This window comes from Coffea arabica, chromosome 3c (genome assembly GCF_036785885.1).
Source record: "Coffea arabica cultivar ET-39 chromosome 3c, Coffea Arabica ET-39 HiFi, whole genome shotgun sequence".
NCBI lineage: Eukaryota > Viridiplantae > Streptophyta > Magnoliopsida > Gentianales > Rubiaceae > Coffea > Coffea arabica.
The window spans coordinates 33,123,284-33,143,191 of NC_092314.1; the positions used below are offsets into that span (position 1 = coordinate 33,123,284).

At 37.6% G+C, this 19,908-nt stretch overlaps 2 long non-coding RNA genes across 3 annotated transcripts; both read right to left on the bottom strand.

The window, feature by feature from the left end:
- Positions 1–6,326: 6,326 nt before the first annotated feature.
- Positions 6,327–10,737, bottom strand: LOC140038111 (uncharacterized). 2 transcript variants are annotated; one of them, XR_011841922.1, is made up of 3 exons: positions 10,382–10,737; positions 8,058–8,136; positions 6,327–6,666 (listed from the first exon to the last, which is right to left on the bottom strand). It is a non-coding gene; the product is annotated as an uncharacterized lncRNA (long non-coding RNA). The 2 variants fall into 2 exon arrangements; XR_011841921.1 differs by lacking the exon at positions 10,382–10,737 and having other exon boundaries at positions 8,058–8,220.
- Positions 10,738–14,082: 3,345 nt separating this feature from the next.
- Positions 14,083–18,500, bottom strand: LOC140038112 (uncharacterized). Its single transcript, XR_011841923.1, has 3 exons — positions 18,145–18,500; positions 15,821–15,899; positions 14,083–14,422 (listed from the first exon to the last, which is right to left on the bottom strand). It is a non-coding gene; the product is annotated as an uncharacterized lncRNA (long non-coding RNA).
- Positions 18,501–19,908: the final 1,408 nt, after the last annotated feature.

Below are 19,908 nucleotides of genomic sequence, written 5' to 3' on the forward strand. Positions count from 1 at the left end.
GAATGGAGGGTTTTAAGGTTGGCTAGCTGCATATAAAAGGAAAGAGAAACCACAGCCGCAAGAGGAGGAGTATCTAAGGACGGAAAAATCTGGTGAGGGTATGACGGCTGAGAGATAGAGAGTTCGATAGAGAGAGAGAGAGACAGCTGGGGGTTTTGACAGAGGAAAAGAGAACGAGGGTGAGAAAAAGATCTGAACGGCTGATGAAGGAGGATTCGAATAGCGGTTAAAGAAAGAAAAACCAGGGGAGTAGAGGAGAACGGCAGATGAAAAGGAATCTGGGGAGGCTGAAGAGATAGATAGGACGGCTGGAGTTTGAGCAAGAAACAAAAGAGAGCTGGGGGTGACCGAGAGAGAGTGGGAAAAGAAAAGAGTGGAGCGTGAAAATTCTGTGACAGTGGAGGAAAAGGAAGACAACGGGGGAAAGAAGTTGATTGCCGGGAAAGAAGGAAACCAAAGACCTCATTTTTTTGATCGCATCAAGCCTCAGCCGAAAAAAAGAAACCCAAAGGTAACAGCTTTCCACTTCGGAATGTGTTCATGAGTTGTTGAGTTATGTTAGAATGCAGAAAGTCTCGGCCTTTATGCTTGCTTTCGTTCCCCATGCGAGTCCCACTTGTGAATCTGGTTGGGGTAGGATTTGTGTTTAGCTGTGGGGGTGTTTCTTGCTGTTTACCTTTCCCTGCTTCTTTTCGTGTCTTGTCCGTTGCCTTGTTGGGGCCTTAGAATGTTCAGAGTAGGGGTCAGTTGATGTTTACACTACCTTGCGTTATTGCCGAAGTTCCAAAGCATGAAAGTTGCGGAACATTTTTCCAGAATTGTTCACGATACTTTTCTAAGTTGTCTTGTTTGTTTGGATATCGAAGTTACGGGTTGTATTACGTACTTTGAAGTTTGGATGTTGGGGCCTTGTTTAAGTTTTTCTGGTTGCCAATAAGCTGCGAAAATTCTGGAGATAGAAGTCAGCTATGAGGAAGTGAGATGCTTCATAAACTTTGCGGCAAAAGATAATGAAGTTTTCGAATCTTTGTCTGCATTTTCAGATTTTGCATGATTTTATGACTAAGTTACTGGCTTGTTGAAGTTTGTATTTGCTTTGGGTTTAATATCAAGACTTGGCATGAATTATGCTGGCCGAAAGTTTCTTGGAGCTGCAAAAGATGTTGAATGAAAGGTGCAGCAGAAAACAAGAAAAGTCTGAATTTACTTTGTATGTAGCATTGCCAGAACTTGCATGATTGCATTTTTAGTTATGGGCCTGTTGGGTTGTGGTTGTCTTTGGTTTAGTGTTGCAGTTTTTGGTTGATAGGCTGATATTCTAGCTACGTTTAGGATTGCATTTGAGAAACCTGGTAAGGAACCAGCAGAAACGCATGCCTGATGTCTTTCACTGTGCTGTCTGCATTTCACTGTGTTCATTGCATTAGGGATAGGTAGCCATCAGTTTCTTTATCTTGTTTTGGTTTGTTTTCTTGGAAATCTGGTTGAGGCAAACGATCATGGCACTCCATTGCAGTCTTCTCATTTTCTTCCTCTCCCCCTCCTCCTAAGTTATTGCGTTCCAGTTGAGTGTTGAATCCATTGGGCTGCTTTATACAAATGCATTTGGGATAAATGGAAAAGTGACCGAAAGAATGGTAGCTGGAAAATTTGCAGAATGCATGGGTTTCTTTGTGTCTCATGCATGAGTTTCATCCTATGTTTTGATTGCTTAGATGTTAAAGTTCTATACTCGGTTGTTCAGTTAGAGTTTTTGATGTTTGGTGGGTAGAGTTTAGATCAAAATTGAGCATGCGAATTGAAACTTGCATTTTGAATTTGAAATTGCAGCAAAGGTGTTTGGCCGAAAATGTTGCAGAAGCTTATTTTCTTCTTCTCTTCGTGGATTGCATGCTTTGCATGAAGAAATAATTTCTAAAAATTACATTCCAACCCCCCAAGTCTTCCTTTGTGGCACTGTGGCTCAACTACAATCCAATCTCTTGCAATTGAGTCCTAAAGTATTTGCATTTGAACCATTATTTGGCTTTTTCTTTGCTCTTGGCCTATTGAAGTTCCTAAAATGTTTAATTGGGTTTTGAATGGTTGATTAATGCTTGCAATTTGGTCCTTGGCGGCTCTAATTTTACAACTTTTCGTTGCTTGTTTGCTTCAATTAACTATCATGCTTTGTTTGAATTGCTTTTAATTCATGATTTTAAGAGCTTTATGTTCAAGTGAGCTCGTGTTTTGTCTATTTTCTTTAATTTTTCCAAATAAATTGGTACCTTGACTTTTTCTTTTATTTTGGAGGATAAATAAGTGATTTCATTCCATTTTAGAGCTCCATTTCAAGGGAGGTATAATTTCTTTTATCCTTTTTTTGCATCTCCTACGTGATCCAACGTGTTAAGTGAATTGCATGCCTACTTTGCTTTCCTAGCCTTTCCTTAATTTCTTTTATTTATGTCATTTACTTTTGCTTTTTATTTAAGTTATTCTTTATGAGGTATGTGTACACCTCTTGGCTTGTAATAGTTAGGGATTTAATTATTTTATTCCTTTTCCCCCTTTTAGATTGTAGTAGGGTCTCCCTAATGTAATAGATAGGGCTTGGAGGAGCATTCAATGAAGACCTATCGAAGTCATGTGCCTAGCTAGCAAATGTAATAGTTAGGGCTTTAATTGTCTTATGTGTCTTGCATGCTTAGTTACTACGTGTTAATTTGCTTTGTTAGGGCCTTGCATCTAGTCGAGCATGCTAAATGTTATGTGCTATGTGTTTATAAGTGTTTGGCATGTCTACTCGCTTTCCATAGCCTGAATGAATGTGATGGATGAATGTACGTTTCCACTAGTCCAACGCTAGTCGGAATTCATAGAATGGGCTAGTCCAACGCTAGACCCTTAGGGATTTCCCCTCGTTAGTACATGTTTGCATGTTTATTACATGTCATGCATTCTTTTTAGTTTTATCATTTTGCATGCCCCCCGAACCCCTTTTCCCTCCATTTTAGGATTTTTGCATTTCATGCTAGTTATAGGGTTCATTTACTTGAGAGTCCCCTTAAATATGGGATATAGACGAGTGTGGCTTTTTCTAAGCCTTAGCACGCTTGTATTCCCTCTATAAAAGGGCAAATTGAGTCACGATTTAGGTCTCCCCGTACCCAATATGCATGAATTCCCTAGGCTCATGCATTTTTAAATCCACTCTACTATTTTATACCCTCATCACACTTTCATTTTTCCTCCCATTTTGCACACGTGCACCTTTATGTTTCTTCACTTGCACACGAACACTTTTATCATCACTTGCACACATGCACTTCATATTATCATTGCACATACCGTACCTTGCCCACTCACGTGCACATTTTCATTTACATATTTATTGTTTTTTATTACTTTTTCAAACTCATGTCCTCACATTACATACATGCATTCCATTCATTTGCATCCCACTCGCATTATTCGTGACTTCTTCAAAGGATCGTTATTGGGCTTCACAATTAATGTGATTGGCACCACTCAACCTTTGAAGAGAAATTTCCCCAATACCCCTAGGTCTAGGGTTTGCATTCATGTAGTGCATCCAAATGTAATAAATTCTTTGGTTAAAACAAGAAAATTTTTGATTAAATCATGCAACTAGCCTTGGTTAGGTCAAAGGGGTGCCTTGGATTTTATCCTTGCCTTCCCCTTTGTCAAATGTGACTCCCGAATCTTTTTCTTTGGTTTACGTGGACTAGGAGTCGTTTAAAAGGGGTTTCTTACTACTTTTCCTATTTTTTCTTTAAAAATTCATTTTTAGGTGACTTGGTACACCTTAACTCATTACCATGTGGCGACTCCAATTTTTATTTCAAAAACCCTTTTTAAACTATAATTTTGGGTCAAATCGTCGCATTCTCAACCCCCCATTTAGACCCATTTTTTCTTTTAAATCACAATTTTATTTTTCAATCACAACAAATACATTTTTTAAACCATTTTATTTATTTATTCAAAAAATGGGGCGCGACAGTTGGCGACTCCACTGGGGATATTTGAGAGTCCGAGCAAATTTGATTTAATCAACCTTTTTCTTCTTTTAATCTTTTCATATATCACATTTGGGTGTTTTAGGGTTGCATTTTTTTTCTTTTTAGGATTTTGCATTTCACGCTTGTCCAACTACTCCCTCGCTCACGAATGTATGATTGGTTGATTGGATGTATGTTTACTTATTTATCTCGCGTTTGCATTGCATTTTGGGTGGGGGACATCACCCTAGAGCCTCGCGTTAGTTCTTGATCCCTCATCTCCAAACGAGCACTAGCATACGTGCATACGCTTTAACTTTTTCACCCATTTATTTTCTTTTAGTGGCTTGTCACGCCACTCCGCCCTGTTAGGAATTTAGGCGACCCACTTGGACGTGTGATCGTGACACGACGTGTGCGTAGCACGATCCGAGGGGTCACTTAATCTTTCGCTTTAAGTTTTGGGTTAATAGCCTTTAGTTTTTAGTCGAAAATTGAGGATGTGTGATAGATTCACTCAGACATGTGGCCGTGACACGACGTGTGCGTAGCAATGTCTGGGGAATCGCTCGAGCCACCGACAAGGAACCTTGGGAGTGATGACCCTTGGTTTCCAAGTCTGAAGGCTTGGGGACCTGAGCTTGTCGAGTTTAGATGCATTAGCGAACCCCAACCTCATGCATCCATATTAGAGTTGCCTAGGGTAGAGTCGACCTTACCCTATTAGGGACACGATTCACGAGGGGAGGGATCCAACCCCTCTTTCCTTATCTGCCTTTGTTGCTTTATTGGCCAACGTGTTATGTGATTATGTGCTGAACTAACGTTTCCTTGTTTCTTGTCTTTTGCATTCACAAACGTTAGGAAATAAGAGGTCTGGCATGATCCTCTTTTAGAACCTACCCTTATAGATAGGCTATTGCACGTTTAGAAATTTCGGTATATTTTGTTCATAAATTAATAATGCCATACCATTTTAGGCTTACCCTGGCAAATAAAGGGTTCCTTAGGTCACGTTTCATTTCGAATTGCATTTTTCCTACTTTAATAAATGGCATCATACATAAACCCTAGAAAGGGAATGCCACATAGGGAATCCCGTGTTTAGGAATAAGCCACATTGTGTCTCGGATACTTAATCCAGTGAGACTTGCACGTTTACATTTTGTACCATCCAAAGGGGTAGTGCACAAGGTAAGGTAGGATCCGATCATTTTCATAGAGTGATCTTTGGAATATGAGCATCTAATAATCACTTTTTGGCCATTTTATCAAAAATTGGTAAAAATCCCTTGCGTGAAGGACATTAATTTGAAGAAATTCACAAATGATTCCTCCTATTGAGACGATAAATAAATTGAGGCCAAAATTTGATTTTTAGAAGGTCATAGACTAATGCACCTCAATAATTTTGAAATAACCAATGGCCGGACAATTCAACCAATCCATTTTGCCAATTCATTCAATAAATCATTCATTTGACTAATTTACCCTTTTTGGGTGATTTGGTCGATTTTTGAATAAATCATCAATTTCAATCAATTCATTTAACTAATTTACCCTTTTTGGTGATTTGGTTGATTTTTGAATAAATCATCAATTTGATTAAATTCATTTGACCAGTTTATCCTTTTTTAGGGCGATCCGGTCAATTTTGAATAAAATTCTCAATTTCATTCGATCAAGTTCCTTTTTTAGGATGATTCGGTCAATTTTGAGTAAGTTTTTAATTTTCACTCACTTCATTTGACCCGTTTCCCTTTTTAGGGTAATCTGGTCGATTTTAAATAAATGGCCAATTTCATTCAACCCATTTGACCAATCAGGGTTTCAATGTCAATTTCAAATTGGGAAACTTAGTGTATATTTGACTTGTTAATATATTTTTGTGTCAAAGGAAAAGGAGACAAAAAGTGTATATGTGGAACTCTTTACAAGTTTCTCTCTTCTCATTTGTATCATAATTGAATGAGAATTTTTGTTTCAAACTTTTTCAGCAATAAAATTTTTGGACAATCATTGTTTTGTGTATATTTATGTACATTTCATTCTTTATTCTTATTCATTGGAGATTTCATGATGAATTTTGAAAAATAAGACCAAATTGAGATTTTCTGAATTTCACAAGTGTATACTCTCTAAAATCCTCATGTACACTAGGTTGGTGATCCGAGCTATACCATAAGAGTGCTCAGAAAAGGGTGAACGGTCACTCAAAAGGCCCAATGAGATACCTTTTGTGGCGACCCCACTTCCCCCTAAGGCGAACCAGAGGGTTGGCGGGCCGTCTGCCCAGCTCTCGCCAGGACTCACACAAGCAACTAGCAAAAGTCCTTCCGAAGTATAACCTAATCTATTACAACATCGTTTCCCTCCAAATAGGCCGGTTTCTAGAATCACATTAACTTCAGAGATAACAGTGCCTTAAGATAGCCAACGTCGATTCTTAAAATACCTTCCCGATTACAACCCTAGAAACAAAACATATAATTCAAATACATCCTTATAAGCCAAGTAACAAATTTCATACAAGCCACATACAAATCCAGGGTTTACACTTTTCCAGCTTCAAGTGGCAACCCGAAGCAAAAGCTACATTGTTTAATTCAAACTACATGCTTAAAATACAAGTAGATCTCAAGTCTTCCTCAGTTGTCAGAACCTGTAAAAGAAAACCACAACGTGGGATGAGCTACACAGCCCAGTGAGGTTCCAAGACGCTCTAACAGTTCAAATAGGTCAAGTAAGTTATGCATATCGTATGCATGATTCTAGATTACACAATGGCATGTTACCATGAGGTGATAATCATTACAAGGGTAATTGCTACTTTGAAAACACATGTAGAACTAGTACTTTTGGAATGAATGGCCATATATAAATTTTCAGTCAAACAAATAGTGGCTCGTCCGACTAGAAGGACATTACAAGGATTGCTTCATCTCAGAGGTTAATGCTCATGAGGAGTCTTACCCGAGAATGCCAACTAGGAGAGCAATAACATTATTAATAGCAAAGCAAACAGAAAAGGATACGGTGTTCCAGTGGAACTTTGTCGGTCATCTGCACCTTATAACTCCCGGATCCCCACGGTTGACTGGCCATCACCTTATCCCTCCAGTGGTAATACTCGAGTATACCGAAACGGTTGTCCAGGGTTCCAACCTACCCGACCGAGCCCAGTCCTGGCTCGAGTAGGTCAGTAACCGAGGCGGGGCCCAAGTTCAGCTTATAGCTTACAACATGCACAGGTAACAAAGTAATTCGACAAAAGTAAAATTCATCATTTGAATAGGTCGAGGGAGGTAAAGTACACACTCGCCTAACAATGATGGACAACTTCATATGAGCATATAATTTATGATAATCAAGAAATCAGTAACCACATATATTAGAAAACGGTAAGTAAACACGGTAAACGATAAACGGTAAACGGTAAACGGTAAACGGTGGTAATTACGGTTAATTGGTAGACATATGTCATTTTAATAGGCCGCCATTGGCCGTTTTGCACTTTTACCACGTAAGAGTCGAGGAGACTCACCCCAACGAAGCAACCACATTTAGATTCACAGATTCATTAGTTATGGTAGTTGATTTACATGTCGAGGGATTCACCCAACGACGAAACTACATTTAGATTCACAGATTCATATGTTGGTAGTTGGATTCACATGTTGAGGGATTCACCCAACGACGCAACTACATTTAGATTCACGGATTCATTAGAAAATATTTCACACACTTCACCACTCGAACGGCTAGTGTGATAAAGTACACACTGCGCACTTCGATGGATCGGAACTCATTTTCCAAATTGTCACATAACGAGTTACAAGAGCACTTTAACCGAATAAGCATAAAATAAGCAGGCTAAGCACATATTGAGTTTACAAGATTATTTGACAGGGTTAATCATTTAACCAATTCATGTCGATATGCAATGCATATATATATTTCTTAAATAGACACGAGTATGGTAAATACTTAACGATCATGAGATGAGCATGTCCTAGACTTACTCAATTACGTATTCCTATATGGAACACTCACCTAGTCAAACAAGGGCAATAGGTTCAATTTGAAGTTCAAGCGTCCTCTGTCGGATCCTCTTAAAGGTCCTCGCGTGCGCCTGAACGAATAATAATAGTCTATCATTTACAATTCCTACTATTGTTGAAAATCGTGTCATAGTACAAATTTAGGAAAAATCTCGTGAACAAGTCTTAACCTAAATCTAAATTCTCAAGCGGGGTTTCAAGGTACAAGAGAAATTAAGTCTACATCATGAAATTCAAGGATAAGACATTTGAATATTATCGAAGGAATAAGGAGTACTTGAAAAACTCCATTTCCTTGGAATACGGAAAATTTCAGTTTTGATGCAATAGTTTGAAAAATCGTAGCTCACCTTTTACATGTCAAAGATTGGAAAACTTGCTACCGTTGGAAACTTCCTTCAAAATGCTAAAAGTTCGTAGAATACACTTTTTCATGATTCTAAATGAAAGATAGTCAAAATGGGCTCAAAGTTACTGTTTTGGTTCATAAGGCAGATTTAAGTTAGTTTTTGGCCAACTTTGGAAATTCGAAAAAATTCACTTGTTTGGAAATAGCTTTTGAAATTTGCAACTCTATTAGTGTTGTAATTCAAGAGTATAACAAAACAAACGGAATGAGGAACGGAGTTTTGAGCACCAAGATACGGTAGCTCAAAGTTACTAAAATTTTCTTGTTAAACAAGGGTTTTCCAAAATCAAGTCTCGAACTTTGGTAATTTATTTGACCCATGAAACGGCCTCAGAATAACACCATAATTAGCAGTATAATACTACCATATAAGGGTTGTCCCTCTACCAAATTTTGTAGAAAAATATGCACGGAAAGTTGGTGAACTAATTCACCAAAGTTTCAAAGTTTCCAAGGCAATTTGCCTTGTGAGCTTCGTTTTGCCGTTTTCAAAACGTTCAACCCAAAGGTTACCTCAACCATGGTCCATTTACATAGAAAAGGTTTAAGGGTCATCCCAGAACAACATTTGTGGTGATTAACACCAAGAGATTTAATTTGCAAGTCTACACCGAGCCTTGCGTCAAATCTGTCTAAAAATCAGGGTTTTCAAGGACAGAGCAGGTTTCCTATTTTGATCATAGATCACTCAAATTAACTCAGAATTGAGCATGGTTGGTGGCGTTGGAAAATACATTTGTAGGGCTATACTTTCACAGAAGAAGTCATTTTGAAATTCGGCATACAACTAGCTCGAATTCGAGCCACAAGTTGCAGCCTCAGCATTTCGTTCTTGTAAAACAGAGAAACAGAGTATTCAACTTTAAATGGTTGGTTCGGCTCACACACATGGAACCAGAACATACATTTTATACCGTTGGAAAGGCTGGGATGTCTAGTTTCAAATGCCGCTGACGGTACTTAATTTCGACATCGGAGCACAAATTTATAGCCGAAATACGAAAACTGGTCAAAGTATTACTGAAATAGTTCCAGATTTACTAACTTTGCGAAATCATTTTATTTGACCAACCAAAACTCAATATTTTTCAATGAAACTTTGTACACCACATATTTAACATATAAACATAATATACAAGTCATGAAACTCTCAAAATTCTACAAAAAGAGGTGCGATTAACACAGGGCAAAACTGGACATTTTTAAACTATGCATCTCTTGGAGCCTAGACTAGCTAGGTATCATTAATCTATCTATTTAAACACTAAACTAGCATTATAATTATCATTAACCACAAAATCAACAACAACCCAAGATTGGGAGTTCATAGAGCCCACCATCAAAATTTTCCAACCATCATTTACCAAAGAAAAATTCCAGAACAATTGCAAAATTTCAGTTTCACTCCCTTGGCTTTCACAAAAATTTCCAGCAGCTAATTGGTCATAAACCCAACTTTTCCTTCGGTTAATTCATGGTATTAGGTGCTCAGAATTAACATGCAAATACTTAATTAGCTAATCAACATTTCTTGTTCAAAAATTAGATTCGGACAACAGTAACATTAATCCAAAAAAATTCCAGAAATTCCGTTTGCTACCTTCGGATGAACTTGCATGCGGACAGATTGCATTTTATTCTTATTTCTTCTTGCTTAACCGAATCAAGGAGCTGCATGTAAAGCTTAAACATCTTGTTCTTAGTTAGTTAATTATATTTATAAGCTGAGATTACTACAAGAAACAAGATTAGCGCTGCAATTCTGTTTTAGTTCTCGGCAAAACCCGTTGCCGACGCAATTCAGATTTTCTTTTCTTCTTAAACTCATCATCCGAGCCTAACTTCACATGCATGCTTATAATCAGCATTCTCTACCTAATATCAGCTAATCTGAGACCGAAAATTACCTCAGCTGGAGGCTCAACTCACACGACAAGCTGCTGCAAATTTTCTCCCTTTCTCTCGGCTCGCACACGGACTGGATGGTTGCAGCTGCTCTTGGTTGGGTGCAGTGGGTCACGGTTGGTGGAGGTGAATTGCAGCTGGTTAAAGTGAAGGTGGAGAGTGCAGCAGCAGCTCACGCACGGTCTCTCTCCTTTCACTCTAGCTTACGGCAGAATTGAAGATGGAAGCTTACTCTCTCGGACAGCACCAATTTTCTGATCGCATGACTTCCTTTCTTTTCTCTCTTCGATATTCACAAGGTGAAGAATGGAGTGGGTTGTTGTTGTGAGTTGAGGTGCGGTTGTGGAGAGATAGAGTGTTTGAGAGGATGGTTTGCTGAAATGGAGAAGTTGCGTGGTTGAGAGGAGCAAAGAAAATGACATCCGGCAGAGAATGGGATTGGGTGATCTAAAGGTTGGCCAATGGAGCTTCGGTGGTTGCATGGTAAATCCGAGATGGTTGAGGGCCAATTTGGTCTATTCACAAATCATTCGAATTTCCACTTAAACTCTCATTCATAAACTAACTCCGAGATTTTACTCCAAATAAAATTCGATAGCCTACTAGTGTACTAATCTCGCGAAAAAAAATTCAATTATCGAGATTTAACGTCCTAAGTATACTTGGTGTACTTGTAACGATTTTGTCTAAAATTTATCGATTGCACCTTAATACTAAGGTTCCTATTAACATTTAACATTCTTGCTTTATTAATTAAACTAATAAAATCAAGGGTGACCTTAATATATAACTCTAACATTCTTAATATTCATTTATCTTAACAGAAAACCAAGTGGTTTAATATTGTTGCACCATAATATTATTTATCGCATAAAAAAAATTGTTTAAGAAGGTAAAGATAGTTTTCTATTGGTTTCTAACTAACATGGAAAATCAACATTTAATCTTTGTACATGTTAGGCATCTACATGCTTCAAAACGAATGTTTTTCCATGTTTATTTTATTATTTATTTTCATAACAATAATTCTAACTAGTACTAATATTTAATGGGGTAGGTGATACAAATTCCAAGGTATTACTAGTTTATTTGTTAACGTAAAGAAATAATTAAACATGTATTTTAATAAATAAAAGAAAGTGGATCATGTGTGAAATTTTAATTTAAGGAATAAAATTTTCAAGCTCTCACTCGAAATTCTTGCAGTTATCTTAGGTAAATCAGGATATTTCTAAATTCTCAATTTTTATATAACGATTCAATTAGGCTTTTAATTTAACCACTTATTCGTTATATGTAATTTTTCGAATCGATTATTAACTGCAGTCGCGTATTTACTATTTTCACTTAACGAGCCTACAGAAATTAAATTTCGAAACGAAACGCTTTAAAAATATAACTAAGCTATGGATATATTTAATTAAACCTAAAAATGTTAGAAAATAATAATCGGAGAGATCGGGTGAGTAAATACTTATTTGAGCCAGCAAAATAAATGAAGTAAGCAAAATTTTCGGGTTCTTACAACCTACCCTCCTTAAAGAGAATTTCGTCCTCGAAATTCATACCTTCTGGAATCTCGGATAACCCTGAACCGTGTGATCGGTTCCTCCTTCCATTGACTTATCGAGGAACAGCTCCATTTCCCTGTTGAGCAGTAGTTTCTCGTGAATATCTCCTTGGACAGTCATGAACTTTATGGCTGGTACTTCCACAACCCATACACTTTCGTCCCTTTAGCCAACAGTTTTCTTCAGTGTGATTCGTCCTTCCACAATATCCACAAATTGGACGAGGTGTTGTGGCCTGACTTGCTTGCGAGATTTTCTTTAATCGTATCTGTCCTACTGAAGTCCCTCGCGACATAGTTCCTTTTGGTTCCTTTATCATGAGTGGTGCAGGAGGTAACAGTCCTACTCCATCCACTTCTTTTCTAACTTTGGGTGGTGGTTCATTTTCTCCTAGTGTACTGTCAGATGCATCTCTTTTCCTTGCTTGAAAAGCTCTCAGTTGAGATTTTGTGATTTCTACCCTTTGTGCTTTTTCGAGAGCGTCACTAAATGTTTCAACCTGTGCTGCGGCAAGGGCATCTTGGATTTCCAAATCTAATCCTTGAATAAACCGTCTTATTCTCTTTCTTTCAGTAGCCACCAATTCTGGGGCATATGTAGATAACTTCGTAAAGCGTGTTTCATACTCAGCTACACTTAAAATTCCTTGACGAAGCTTTATGAAATCATCTTCTCTCTTTTCTTGGACTAGTGGTGGAAGAAATTTTCCATTAAATTCTAGGACGAAGTTCACCCAAGTTCTCGGAGTTTGTTCCCTTTCCCACTTATTTCTTATAACATTCCACCATGCTCGAGCCGGTCCTTCAAGTTGGAACACAGCAAAGTTTACTTCTCTCTCCTCGGAATAGTCTAGTGCATCAAATATATTCCTTATATTTTCCAACCAATTTTCGGCTATATCGGGGTTTGGACCCCCAGAAAATTTAGGAGGGAAAAACTTTTGAAATCTCTCTAAAGCCCTATCCTCCCCTATTTCTTGGTTTCCAAGTTGGTTCACTTGTCCAATTCCCTGGCCTTGTTGGGGTACCAATCGCTCTAGTATGTCTGTCATGCGAGTCAAAACTAATCCAATTTGGTTTTCTACCCCAACCCTAGGTTCAGCGTTTCGGTCGGCGGTAGGTTCTTTATCTCCTCCTTGATTTTGAGGTCGTCTGGGTTGACGTCCACGTCGTCGTCTCCCAGCTTCCATTCTCACAACTAGTCTCTACAAGTATGTGCAAATGGCTCACTAAACTAAAAATTATCTATGCACGCGTATTTTTAACAATTTTCAAAATGAGCAAATAAACTATATCCACAGATAACATTTTCACAAATAGCACATTAACAGTTAACATAGAATTTAAACTAGTCTCAATTAAGTTGCATGCCATTACAAAATTAGGGCTAATCAAGTCATAATACAAGTTGAAATCAAAGGTCCTTTATCCAAAGTTTAAAAATCTTTAGCAAGCCAGCCAATAACTAAAGTGCATTCATCTCCAAGAATAACCAACCTTGGGATTTCTAGTTAAAGCCTCAAGTACCATTTTCAAACTCAGAGAATATGTACAACTGGCTCACTTAAGCGTCAAGTGGGAACCAAGTCAATTCGCACTAGGACTGGCCATCTCCAGATGCAAATCAACTCAATCACCACCATTCCTCAAAGAAAATTTCACAAAATGTCTTAATCAAGCAATCGATCCAAGATTCACATTCAATTTCATACATATACTTACGAAGATTACAAGCCTAGAGGATATCTCGAATCTTATAATTTACCCAATCAAATTCAATCTTATAGATATCAGCTAGTACCGATATTCAAGAAACTCAACTATCACTTTTCAAATCAATTCTCACATAATTCTCTTCAGTTTCTTATAATATAAGAAACCCTAGTGTGCAAACCCACTTAAAAACAAACACTTCAATATTACTCAATCAATCATCAAGTATTAAGATCACATTCTACTTACTAAACAATCAAACTCCACAGTCCGGCATCTTATGCTTAAAGCCTAAGATACACTACAAAGATCTAGAGCCTAGGCTCTGATACCACCTGTGGCGACCCCACTTCCCCCTAAGGCGAACCAGAGGGTTGGCGGGCCGTCTGCCCAACTCTCGCCAGGACTCACACAAGCAACTAGCAAAAGTCCTTCCGAAGTATAACCTAATCTATTACAACATCGTTTCCCTCCAAATAGGCCGGTTTCTAGAATCACATTAACTTCAGAGATAACAGTGCCTTAAGATAGCCAACGTCGATTCTTAAAATACCTTCCCGATTACAACCCTAGAAACAAAACATATAATTCAAATACATCCTTATAAGCCAAGTAACAAATTTCATACAAGCCACATACAAATCCAGGGTTTACACTTTTCCAGCTTCAAGTGGCAACCCGAAGCAAAAGCTACATTGTTTAATTCAAACTACATGCTTAAAATACAAGTAGATCTCAAGTCTTCCTCAGTTGTCAGAACCTGTAAAAGAAAACCACAACGTGGGATGAGTTACACAGCCCAGTGAGGTTCCAAGACGCTCTAACAGTTCAAATAGGTCAAGTAAGTTATGCATATCGTATGCATGATTCTAGATTACACAATGGCATGTTACCATGAGGTGATAATCATTACAAGGGTAATTGCTACTTTGAAAACACATGTAGAACTAGTACTTTTGGAATGAATGGCCATATATAAATTTTCAGTCAAACAAATAGTGGCTCGTCCGACTAGAAGGACATTACAAGGATTGCTTCATCTCAGAGGTTAATGCTCATGAGGAGTCTTACCCGAGAATGCCAACTAGGAGAGCAATAACATTATTAATAGCAAAGCAAACAGAAAAGGATACGGTGTTCCAGTGGAACTTTGTCGGTCATCTGCACCTTATAACTCCCGGATCCCCACGGTTGACTGGCCATCACCTTATCCCTCCAGTGGTAATACTCGAGTATACCGAAACGGTTGTCCAGGGTTCCAACCTACCCGACCGAGCCCAGTCCTGGCTCGAGTAGGTCAGTAACCGAGGCGGGGCCCAAGTTCAGCTTATAGCTTACAACATGCACAGGTAACAAAGTAATTCGACAAAAGTAAAATTCATCATTTGAATAGGTCGAGGGAGGTAAAGTACACACTCGCCTAACAATGATGGACAACTTCATATGAGCATATAATTTATGATAATCAAGAAATCAGTAACCACATATATTAGAAAACGGTAAGTAAACACGGTAAACGATAAACGGTAAACGGTAAACGGTAAACGGTAAACGGTGGTAATTACGGTTAATTGGTAGACATATGTCATTTTAATAGGCCGCCATTGGCCGTTTTGCACTTTTACCACGTAAGAGTCGAGGAGACTCACCCCAACGAAGCAACCACATTTAGATTCACAGATTCATTAGTTATGGTAATTGATTTACATGTCGAGGGATTCACCCAACGACGAAACTACATTTAGATTCACAGATTCATATGTTGGTAGTTGGATTCACATGTTGAGGGATTCACCCAACGACGCAACTACATTTAGATTCACGGATTCATTAGAAAATATTTCACACACTTCACCACTCGAACGGCTAGTGTGATAAAGTACACACTGCGCACTTCGATGGATCGGAACTCATTTTCCAAATTGTCACATAACGAGTTACAAGAGCACTTTAACCGAATAAGCATAAAATAAGCAGGCTAAGCACATATTGAGTTTACAAGATTATTTGACAGGGTTAATCATTTAACCAATTCATGTCGATATGCAATGCATATATATATTTCTTAAATAGACACGAGTATGGTAAATACTTAACGATCATGAGATGAGCATGTCCTAGACTTACTCAATTACGTATTCCTATATGGAACACTCACCTAGTCAAACAAGGGCAATAGGTTCAATTTGAAGTTCAAGCGTCCTCTGTCGGATCCTCTTAAAGGTCCTCGCGTGCGCCTGAACGAATAATAATAGTCTATCATTTACAATTCCTACTATTGTTGAAAATCGTGTCATAGTACAAATTTAGGAAAAATCTCGTGAACAAGTCTTAACCTAAATCTAAATTCTCAAGCGGGGTTTCAAGGTACAAGAGAAATTAAGTCTACATCATGAAATTCAAGGATAAGACATTTGAATATTATCGAAGGAATAAGGAGTACTTGAAAAACTCCATTTCCTTGGAATACGGAAAATTTCAGTTTTGATGCAATAGTTTGAAAAATCGTAGCTCACCTTTTACATGTCAAAGATTGGAAAACTTGCTACCGTTGGAAACTTCCTTCAAAATGCTAAAAGTTCGTAGAATACACTTTTTCATGATTCTAAATGAAAGATAGTCAAAATGGGCTCAAAGTTACTGTTTTGGTTCATAAGGCAGATTTAAGTTAGTTTTTGGCCAACTTTGGAAATTCGAAAAAATTCACTTGTTTGGAAATAGCTTTTGAAATTTGCAACTCTATTAGTGTTGTAATTCAAGAGTATAACAAAACAAACGGAATGAGGAACGGAGTTTTGAGCACCAAGATACGGTAGCTCAAAGTTACTAAAATTTTCTTGTTAAACAAGGGTTTTCCAAAATCAAGTCTCGAACTTTGGTAATTTATTTGACCCATGAAACGGCCTCAGAATAACACCATAATTAGCAGTATAATACTACCATATAAGGGTTGTCCCTCTACCAAATTTTGTAGAAAAATATGCACGGAAAGTTGGTGAACTAATTCACCAAAGTTTCAAAGTTTCCAAGGCAATTTGCCTTGTGAGCTTCGTTTTGCCGTTTTCAAAACGTTCAACCCAAAGGTTACCTCAACCATGGTCCATTTACATAGAAAAGGTTTAAGGGTCATCCCAGAACAACATTTGTGGTGATTAACACCAAGAGATTTAATTTGCAAGTCTACACCGAGCCTTGCGTCAAATCTGTCTAAAAATCAGGGTTTTCAAGGACAGAGCAGGTTTCCTATTTTGATCATAGATCACTCAAATTAACTCAGAATTGAGCATGGTTGGTGGCGTTGGAAAATACATTTGTAGGGCTATACTTTCACAGAAGAAGTCATTTTGAAATTCGGCATACAACTAGCTCGAATTCGAGCCACAAGTTGCAGCCTCAGCATTTCGTTCTTGTAAAACAGAGAAACAGAGTATTCAACTTTAAATGGTTGGTTCGGCTCACACACATGGAACCAGAACATACATTTTATACCGTTGGAAAGGCTGGGATGTCTAGTTTCAAATGCCGCTGACGGTACTTAATTTCGACATCGGAGCACAAATTTATAGCCGAAATACGAAAACTGGTCAAAGTATTACTGAAATAGTTCCAGATTTACTAACTTTGCGAAATCATTTTATTTGACCAACCAAAACTCAATATTTTTCAATGAAACTTTGTACACCACATATTTAACATATAAACATAATATACAAGTCATGAAACTCTCAAAATTCTACAAAAAGAGGTGCGATTAACACAGGGCAAAACTGGACATTTTTAAACTATGCATCTCTTGGAGCCTAGACTAGCTAGGTATCATTAATCTATCTATTTAAACACTAAACTAGCATTATAATTATCATTAACCACAAAATCAACAACAACCCAAGATTGGGAGTTCATAGAGCCCACCATCAAAATTTTCCAACCATCATTTACCAAAGAAAAATTCCAGAACAATTGCAAAATTTCAGTTTCACTCCCTTGGCTTTCACAAAAATTTCCAGCAGCTAATTGGTCATAAACCCAACTTTTCCTTCGGTTAATTCATGGTATTAGGTGCTCAGAATTAACATGCAAATACTTAATTAGCTAATCAACATTTCTTGTTCAAAAATTAGATTCGGACAACAGTAACATTAATCCAAAAAAATTCCAGAAATTCCGTTTGCTACCTTCGGATGAACTTGCATGCGGACAGATTGCATTTTATTCTTATTTCTTCTTGCTTAACCGAATCAAGGAGCTGCATGTAAAGCTTAAACATCTTGTTCTTAGTTAGTTAATTATATTTATAAGCTGAGATTACTACAAGAAACAAGATTAGCGCTGCAATTCTGTTTTAGTTCTCGGCAAAACCCGTTGCCGACGCAATTCAGATTTTCTTTTCTTCTTAAACTCATCATCCGAGCCTAACTTCACATGCATGCTTATAATCAGCATTCTCTACCTAATATCAGCTAATCTGAGACCGAAAATTACCTCAGCTGGAGGCTCAACTCACACGACAAGCTGCTGCAAATTTTCTCCCTTTCTCTCGGCTCGCACACGGACTGGATGGTTGCAGCTGCTCTTGGTTGGGTGCAGTGGGTCACGGTTGGTGGAGGTGAATTGCAGCTGGTTAAAGTGAAGGTGGAGAGTGCAGCAGCAGCTCACGCACGGTCTCTCTCCTTTCACTCTAGCTTACGGCAGAATTGAAGATGGAAGCTTACTCTCTCGGACAGCACCAATTTTCTGATCGCATGACTTCCTTTCTTTTCTCTCTTCGATATTCACAAGGTGAAGAATGGAGTGGGTTGTTGTTGTGAGTTGAGGTGCGGTTGTGGAGAGATAGAGTGTTTGAGAGGATGGTTTGCTGAAATGGAGAAGTTGCGTGGTTGAGAGGAGCAAAGAAAATGACATCCGGCAGAGAATGGGATTGGGTGATCTAAAGGTTGGCCAATGGAGCTTCGGTGGTTGCATGGTAAATCCGAGATGGTTGAGGGCCAATTTGGTCTATTCACAAATCATTCGAATTTCCACTTAAACTCTCATTCATAAACTAACTCCGAGATTTTACTCCAAATAAAATTCGATAGCCTACTAGTGTACTAATCTCGCGAAAAAAAATTCAATTATCGAGATTTAACGTCCTAAGTATACTTGGTGTACTTGTAACGATTTTGTCTAAAATTTATCGATTGCACCTTAATACTAAGGTTCCTATTAACATTTAACATTCTTGCTTTATTAATTAAACTAATAAAATCAAGGGTGACCTTAATATATAACTCTAACATTCTTAATATTCATTTATCTTAACAGAAAACCAAGTGGTTTAATATTGTTGCACCATAATATTATTTATCGCATAAAAAAAATTGTTTAAGAAGGTAAAGATAGTTTTCTATTGGTTTCTAACTAACATGGAAAATCAACATTTAATCTTTGTACATGTTAGGCATCTACATGCTTCAAAACGAATGTTTTTCCATGTTTATTTTATTATTTATTTTCATAACAATAATTCTAACTAGTACTAATATTTAATGGGGTAGGTGATACAAATTCCAAGGTATTACTAGTTTATTTGTTAACGTAAAGAAATAATTAAACATGTATTTTAATAAATAAAAGAAAGTGGATCATGTGTGAAATTTTAATTTAAGGAATAAAATTTTCAAGCTCTCACTCGAAATTCTTGCAGTTATCTTAGGTAAATCAGGATATTTCTAAATTCTCAATTTTTATATAACGATTCAATTAGGCTTTTAATTTAACCACTTATTCGTTATATGTAATTTTTCGAATCGATTATTAACTGCAGTCGCGTATTTACTATTTTCACTTAACGAGCCTACAGAAATTAAATTTCGAAACGAAACGCTTTAAAAATATAACTAAGCTATGGATATATTTAATTAAACCTAAAAATGTTAGAAAATAATAATCGGAGAGATCGGGTGAGTAAATACTTATTTGAGCCAGCAAAATAAATGAAGTAAGCAAAATTTTCGGGTTCTTACAACCTACCCTCCTTAAAGAGAATTTCGTCCTCGAAATTCATACCTTCTGGAATCTCGGATAACCCTGAACCGTGTGATCGGTTCCTCCTTCCATTGACTTATCGAGGAACAGCTCCATTTCCCTGTTGAGCAGTAGTTTCTCGTGAATATCTCCTTGGACAGTCATGAACTTTATGGCTGGTACTTCCACAACCCATACACTTTCGTCCCTTTAGCCAACAGTTTTCTTCAGTGTGATTCG